This window comes from Notolepis coatsorum, assembly GCF_963971535.1.
Source record: "Notolepis coatsorum genome assembly, chromosome: 2".
NCBI classification, from domain to species: Eukaryota; Metazoa; Chordata; class Actinopteri; order Aulopiformes; family Paralepididae; genus Notolepis; species Notolepis coatsorum.
Genome location: NC_140166.1, coordinates 191733994 through 191742872, shown reverse-complemented (window position 1 = coordinate 191742872; position 8879 = coordinate 191733994).

Genomic DNA, 8879 nt, shown 5'->3' with positions numbered 1-8879 from the left:
CCACTACTAGGCTGGGACAGCGGCCCATTGGTACTGACTGACACTGGGCTGGCCCAATCACATATCTTACTAAGCACCCCCCTGCCAGTCATGCAGGTACATGACTGAGAGGGGGGCTGGTACATGACTGAGATGGGGCTGTGGTACATGACTGAGAGGGGGCTGGTACATGACTGAGAGGGGGCTGTGGTACATGACTGAGAGGGGGCTGGTACATGACTGAGAGGGGGCTGGTACGTGACTGAGAGGGGGCTGGTATACAGGACTGAGAGGGGGGCTGGTATACATGACTGAGAGGGGGCTGGCTGGTACATGACTGAGAGGGGGCTGGTACCATGTATTGTGCATCATTGTAGGTCAAACCATTAAAAAGTAAATTTCCACAGCAGCCATTTTGGATTTTGGCCTCTCACAAATTTTCCCCGCCTTTTTTAAAGATACTCCCCGGCTAAATTTGTTTATTAACCCTCCTAGATGACAAATCCATTGAGAAACGAAGTGCCACAGATGACCCAACTACTAGGTCCATATCGTATCATCATAATATTATTTAAAAAATCATTAGGATAAGGGTTCCCTTGATAAAGATGCATGAAAAGGCTGTATAATATATACAACACATGTAGCTCAACTGCAAAAACTGCTTTTTTTATTTGATTAGATTTGTATTTGGAAATTAAAAACAAATGTATGCCTACTTATGTATTAGCATACAGGGAAAAAACATTCACAACAGGCAGCAAAGTTTATTTTCAGCCAAGTATGGTAATAAGGTAACTATTAGGATATATATTGTATGGATTACTTACTCTTATAACCTATTACTATCTGTGGTAGCTCTAGTCTCCACCTACACAAATTGTTTTTGTGCTGTCCATTGATCATGCACCTTCACATGGTAGGCACATTAACTGTAGGTCAAACTCCCCAAACAAACAAGCACACCATTGATTTAATTGCCATATAAATCACATACAAAGATCTAACTATTACTCCTCTCTGAACATGAATATAAAACAAGAAGGTGATCTATTAACTGTGTAAACCTTATGCAATATTCATCATTGATATTTGGATACTTGAAATCTGTATTAACTGAGTAGTTAGTATCAAATGAAATAAGATGGAACAGCTCCATGCATTCATTGAATAAACAACTATTTGCTCATTACCAGTATGGTATTGTTTAAATTGTACAGCTTTTTGCACATCTTTGTCAGGGAATTCCAACAATTCTGGACCTGAATGTACCAGTTAATTGTAATCATCTCTCTCTCCTTATGTCTAGTCAAGCCAGGTTGTGGAGGAGAGAGACAGGGATGAACAGGCTATAGACTACTTTGCCCGTCCTGAGCCTGCTATGATGCAGGTGTTTTACATCACCACCCAAAACAAGATTCAGCCAAGAGCGAGGGAGTACACTGGTCCACTTGCACTGGTACACTTGTCCATGGCACTTACTACCCAGCTTTGTAGTGGTTTGGGGGAATAGTACAGTAGGTACGCATATTTAAGGGGACCGCAAGGATGGTGTACTGGTGGATGGTGTCCGAACGATTATGGTGGGCCGGTCTGGGCCAAAAATGCCAGGGCCACACACACACAGACACACGTACACACACACACACACACACACACACACACACACACACACACACACACACACACACACATACATAGACACACTGTGCCTGTGTTTTGTGGTGATCACACCTCCTATTGTTTTCCCCCCAGCAGCCGGTAGAGGCGATGCCCCAGTGCGCTCCAGTGCTCTGGCTGAAATGGGCTCCCTGTTCCCCTCGTCCACCCCCTGACTGTGTCCTCGCTCTGGGCTCCCCAGCCCTCAGCCTCCCCTTGACTGGGCCTGACCCGAAATTAGGGCCAAGCGAGCTTAGATGGCCAGGCCAGCGTAAAAGGAGGGAAGTGTGTGTGTGTGTGTGTGTGTGTGTCTGTGTGTGTGTGTCTCTGTGTGTATGTGTGTGTGTGTGTATGCGTGTCTGCGCGTGTGTGTACGTGTGTCTGTTTGTGTGTGTCTGCGTGTGTGTCTGTGTGTGTGTGTGTGTGTGTGTTTGTGTGTCTGCGCGCGCGTGTGTGTGTCTGCGTGTGTGTGTGTGTTTGCGTGTGTGTCTGCGTGCATGTGTGTGTGTGTGTGTGTGTTTGCGCTCCTGGCCCTGAAAGAAAGAAGAAGATGATTCCATTCTGTGTGTCCAGTCACCAGTGTGGTGTGGTATTGACCGTGGTGGGCCACCCAGTGAGAGTCCAGCCAGCCGTGAGATGGCCTGATATACATGCTTACTGGCCATGCTAGATTCCCCCACTCCCACCAGGGAAGGAGACCAGCCCGGCCGGCCACACTCTTTCTAACCTCGCTGGAGGTGAAAGAACTGACTACCCCTTTAACCCTTTCACCGGTTAACCGTCTGTAGTGTGGTAGTGAAAAGGGTTAACCTTCTGTAGTGTGGTAGTGAAAAGGGTTAACCTTCTGTAGTGTAGTGAAAAGGGTTAACCTTCTGTAGTGTGGTTGTGAAAGGGTAAACCTTCTGTAGTGGTAGTGAAAGGGTTAACCTTCTGTTGTGGGGTTGTGAAAGGGTTAACCTTCTGTAGTGTGGTAGTGAAAGGTTAACTTTCTGTAGTGTGGTAGTGAAAGGGTTAATACAGACACACGCACATACAAAAGCACATACATGCATACTTAGACAGATGTGTTACATATGCATGCTCAATATACACACATATTCTTCCCTATAGCCTCTGTACAGTTTAAGTGCAATCAGGAGTTTGGTCATTGTCTGTGTCCTGTGAGGCGAGGTGGAGGGGGGGGGGGGGGGGTGTTGAGAGGGGTGGGCGAGGTTCATTGGGAACCGACCAGGCATCCTTGGGCTCGTCTGTTCAGATGGTGTAAAAGCTCTAATGATGGGAATGACACCATAACACCTATATGGATGGAGTTACGGATCATGTCATATGGTATCTGATTCTGATGGCGTCTTACCAATGGCAGCTCAGTCCAGATGATTGTTATTACATGAAGACGTGTGAGAAAACAGTGGAACTATGTTTGTTTCACAATGCGTGAAAATATTTTCCTTTTGATTAATGATGACCTGTGGACCTGCAACTGAGTTGCATAGTGAATCCATGCAACTAACAAGGAGCATGCCTGCAAATAAATTGCATGTATAGTTGTAAGAATTACACAATATATGTTTGTAAATGAATTTCTGGATCTGCAAATGTAAACTAAATTCTTTCCCCAAACTGCATAGTGCATCTTTATACCACTTTTTCATATACGTAAGTATATATATATATACTTTTTTCATGTTTTCTCCCCCTCCTTTCACAGTTTTTCAAGTATATAATTCACCTTTGGAACATACCTACTGAGTGATACACACAGCCATTGTGTCAGGTGTTGTATAACCCTGACCGTTCAATGCCCCCTGCCCACTGTGCTGCTTTATAATGGCCTACATGCAGCTACTCTGACCCAAGCAGCGCCATGGCCTGTAAAAGCAGACCATTGTTGGCCTCCAAACAAAGACCCAGGGGTCAGCTAATTGTCCTTTAATTGGAGCTCTGTTGGTCAGTTGTTTGTTTGTAGATGGAGTGTCCCTAACATACTTGGCCGTTACCATCACAAAGGCCTTTTACAACATAACACAGCTGGACACAACTGGTCCTTGTCACGCTCATTAGTTAAAAACAAATAAGAGACGTTTTAGGATAGCCTGTGGCTGTTATTGTTGTTGTTGGTTTTTGTTTTTTCAGTGCTTAAACCAAAAATTATCAGATGAATGAAAAGATATAAAGGTTATTTTATTAAGTCATGTGCTTTTGTCTTCTCCCCCCCCCCCCCCACACACACATTGTTTTATTTGTTTGAAAAGTCTGCCAAATATTAATAAAGAATATGCTTGAATTAAATACGTAATTATTAAATGAAAATCGTTTTGTTTTGTTTTAACGCAGACTTTAAATGATAATATGTTTTTAAAATGTAGGAAACACAGTATGTACATTATAGGTCATGAAGGCATTGCAATTCAACTGTACTGTCACATGCCAGATTTAAAAGTAATCTTTTTATGTTAATTATAACTACCTGAATATTTATATAAAAAAAACGATCTTCTTTTTTCTTTATATTACGGCTAAATAACGTACAAATTGATTGTGGATCTTTTCAGATTGGATAAGGAACACTTTTTCAGCTCTGTCCCTGATTGGCTGAATTGGCTCACATGAGGCTGGAGGCCTGTAGAAAGCATAGTCTTAGTAGGAAATGTACATAAACAGAGATATTTCCTTATTAAAGCAGAAATAAAACAAAAACAAATTACTCAAGGTTTATGTCCCAATAACCACTTCCTGTTATTGGTTATGATATTGGCTCCACTGCTATTCATTCTGATTCTGATCAATGTTTATTATATACATTTTACTGTCAGGATTTTTATTGATCAGACATTTAACTTTTTATTAAATAAAATTAACATTTTATTTCCAGCCTCTGTTTAATTGTATTTATAGGATATTAATATTTCATAACATTTACATTTTTCATAAATCACACTAAAATATTGAATGGTAAAATGGTATTTAATGATTTCCCCCTAACCATTCATACAGACTGGACCAGAAAAGCCTTTCTGACCCTCTGAATGGAATGTGTTGTATTTATGAAAGTATGTCACAAACCTGTTGGGTGAACATTATCAAATGATATCAGATTGCAATTACCCTATTCAGATAGACAAATGTAAATTAAACACACCACACGATACAGTGAAACTGTTGAGTCACAAATGAATTGTAATATGTTATCATGTTATCATAATGAATTACACGTGTATAGCCTATACTCCACTTTGCATTTATACATGTGAATTGAATGTCCTTGATTAAATCTAAATAATTGTTTTACTTTGAATAATGTATAATGAATGAAATAATGTATGTACAGTATGTATATATATTTTTATATATATGTAATATTGTAGATGTTTACCACTTTGGTCTGAGGATACTGGACCTGGCATCTCTTTGGTGAATCACAAACACACACGCGCACACACACACTGCAATCTCATGCACATTATACACACACACACAGACACACACACACTGCAATCTCATGCACATTATACACACACACACACACACACACACACACACTGCAATCTCATGCACATTATACACTCACACACACATGTAATGGGGATGTTTCAAAAACATATCGTTACGGTTTCAGAATCCCAAATGCAGTTTAGATTTCAATTTGATTTACTTTATATAAAATGTGTTTCAAGGCTGCCGAAATTAAAAGACTTTCAATCGTTCCAAATAAAATTCAAAAATGTAAAAGGTTGCAATTGTTTTCTCCCTTTTTTTTGTGGTGGAATTTCTATTATCATGCATGTGGATCTCTGCTCCTATATAGCAGCCTGTGTGTGCAGTGCTGTGTGCAGGGGTCACTACCCTGCTTCCCCCTGAACTTGGTGGCCCCCAGACACCTAATAAAAAGAGCGAGCTCAGCCCAGAGTGTACACAGAGGAGCAAGTTGAGGGTGAGAGGGGGCTGACAAGAGGGGGGGTCGGGGTACGGACGGGCAGGGGGGGGGGGTTAAAGAACGTCCGAGAACTTGGAGCCTAGTTTGTCATGCTAACCACGCCAGTGCTATTGAATGTGGACACAGGGAGCAGAAGGTTCACAGGACCCCGGCCATTCTCATGCAAAGTCTGGCAGGGCCCCCACCTCACACACCCCCATCCTCTCTTCTCCTAAGAAAAAATACATACATGTTTATAAATGGGGGCCAGTCTCATTGAAGCAGGGTTAGAGAGAGCTCACACAGAAGAGGAGTTCATCTCTCCATCCGTGGCATGGTCCGCAAAGACACTGGCTCACGAGGAGGGAGACAAGCTGCGTTCAGGGTGAGACCAGAGGAAGGAGAGAACAGAAATATGGCCACGGAGGGAGAGGAGGTCAGATGCTGAGGAGTGAGGAAGAGTGAACTCTCCACCTTCCATGACCGTCCTCTATGCTGCTTTGACTCCCGGTTGCATGGAACTGACCACATTTCCGTACTGACTGTAAAAAAAAATATTTTAACTCCACATTTCAGTGTATTCTAAATGTACACGTCACCAAAGAAAATGCTCATTCTATTTTTACATTATACAGTGTCTTGAGCTGAAATCAGTTGTATCCATCCCATGATTCTGTTTCCTCTGCCTCACCTCTGCACCTGTCTCATCCGATCCGAGGGACTGACTGGGGAGGCTACAACTCATTTACTGTTGAATTTGTTAAAATGCCAAGTAGTGAAAATGTCACCCGTGGTACAAGCACATACACCTATGCATTTACTCTCTATTAATGCATACACTTTATGTGAATTAACATGTTACCCCCCAGGGCTTGTATGAGTAAAGGGTGGGGTTAGCAAGCATAGGCTCTGTATGTGTGTGTGTGTGTGTGTGTGTGTGTGTGTGTGTGTGTGTGTGTGTGTGTGTGTGTGTGTGTGTGTGTGTGTGTGTGTGTGTGTGTGTGTGTGTGTGTGTGTGTGTGTGTGTGCGAGAGAGAGAGAGAGAGAGAGAGAGAGAGAGGTGCACAAGAGCAACTAAGTGTGTGTGTATGTGTTTCCTTGCATGTGCGAGCGCGTATACATGCCCAGATTTATGTGTTCAGATTTATGTGCACTATAGTTTCAAAACGAAGGAGTGAGTATGTGCATGTGTGCGTATGTGTGTGTGTGTGTGTGTGTTTGTGCATGTATATGTATGTGTGTGTGCGTGTGTGCATACAGTATGAGTGTGAGTGTCCCTCCTCATCTGCACTTGGAGCTGCTGTTCAGAGCCTGTATTTGATTGAGTGAAGCCCAGCACAGCCTGAACACTCCCTCTAATGGAAGAGCGGGGCCCAGCACCTCAGTAATGCACTGACCCCGGAGCTTTTACAACGCTGCCAGCCGATAAGTGGCAATACGCTGGATCTTATAAAATTAACAAGACGGAGCTGAGGGAGGGTGAAGGGAGGGGAGGATGACGTCCATAGCTCTTGTAAATATCAGCATGCGCGCATAGAAGGATTATAGCTATTCTTGAATCAGGGTTTTTATTGTCATCTGTGTGTGTGTGATCTGGTTTTATTTTTCATATTTCTTGGGTTTTTTTAAGGGGAATTTTTACAGGGCATCGTTTACAGAGCCATTTATGTTAGCCATAATGTCTTTCAGGGCATTTTAATGCTGCTGAATTTATGAAAGGCACCATAGAACCGGGTGCTTGTGAAGCTGACACTGCGGGCTATCAAAGTGACTGCTGCAGGATCCAATCCAGCATGCCTTTACACAGTACCACAGTGTGTGTGTTCCATATATTCTCTGCAGGGCTCTTTGTGCTCTACGGTCTACAATACAAACTCAAAGTCAAACAACAGATTGCACAATGATGTGATACTACTGTGTTTCAGTAGCCTCACCTGTAATGGCAAGAATATGAGCACATGGAATATCCTATGTGAAGTGCTGCTGCCAAGCTGACAGGGGCCTTCTGTCTTAACACTTGTAAATCAGATTCACTTCTGAACAAGCCATTATTCCCATGTACCTTCCGGAATAACCTCCTCACCTTTCCCACACAGGATCGGGTAGGGATTGTGTGTGTGTGCGTGCGTGTGTGTATACCGCTATTGTCTGCCAGTGTTCCAGCAGGGCCTCCAAAGTGAATTATTCATGCAAGATTTGAATACATGCAAATGGTTCACTCTGCTCTTGGCCCAGGTTACCTATGGCAACTGCGCCTTCAAGAAGCATCCTTTCACTCCGCCCTCCAACCCCCCCCCCCCTCCGCCCATGCTAGTATTGCCTGCCCAGTGGTATTGTTGAAATTGTCGCAATACCATGGGCTGGGTGGCTGTATGCTGTAGGGTGGCATGATACCTCACAATTCACTGTCAAGCTCAAGGGCACAGAGGTGGAGGGCTCGATGGAGGGAGGATGGATGGATGGATGGAGGTAGGTAGGTGGAGAATCTCTCCATCCAACTGCTCTGTCAGGAAGTCATGAACCAACACTGGTAGAAAGAGAGAGAGGGGGGGTATTGGGTACACAGTCATCTCCTATTCAGATTCCTCTGTCCCTCACTGCACATGCTCAGTAGTCTACGCAGAGGAATAGAATGAAACAAAACCTCTCTCCTCTCTCTGTTTAAATGTGGCATACAAAACAAAACATCAAATGTTCTTTTTCTATTTGTTTAAACTAAACACATGAGGAATGATTGTTTGCAAGAACAGAAAAATATTTCAATATTTCAGGAACCCTCTCTTTTTGTTATATACAGCATATATTTGGTATCAGAGAGAAACAAAAATCATAGCATGATTATCTGAGATTGTTATTTATTTTGTGGGCAAATTGTGCCATTGATAATACAAACAATCTCTAACAGCAATGGCTCTTTAATTGGAGTAATAATACAATTAAAATCTTGGAGGGAAAAAAAGTTGTTCAAAATGGGTGTGTGATTATAACATTTATATTTTTTTATTAAAGAAAATGGACAATGAATGTAAAATCTAAAATAATGTTGTTAATTTATTTAACCATTATTACTAGTACATGGATATAATAATCTAATTAACCTAGAAATGTCATTTTTGCTAAATCATTATCAGCCTTTTTTCCCCTCTTCCTTTTTTCTCAGCAAAAAAGAAAGTAAGTCTTCAACACAAATTTCACCCACTAAATGATTAACACAGACAGTGAGTTGAGACCAATGCAAACGAGCCAGAGCAGAGGAGCCACAGTAAGGAGAGTGAAGGTCAAGTTCAGGGCAGGAGGTGATCAGAGGCCTAACTAACGTTCATAATGG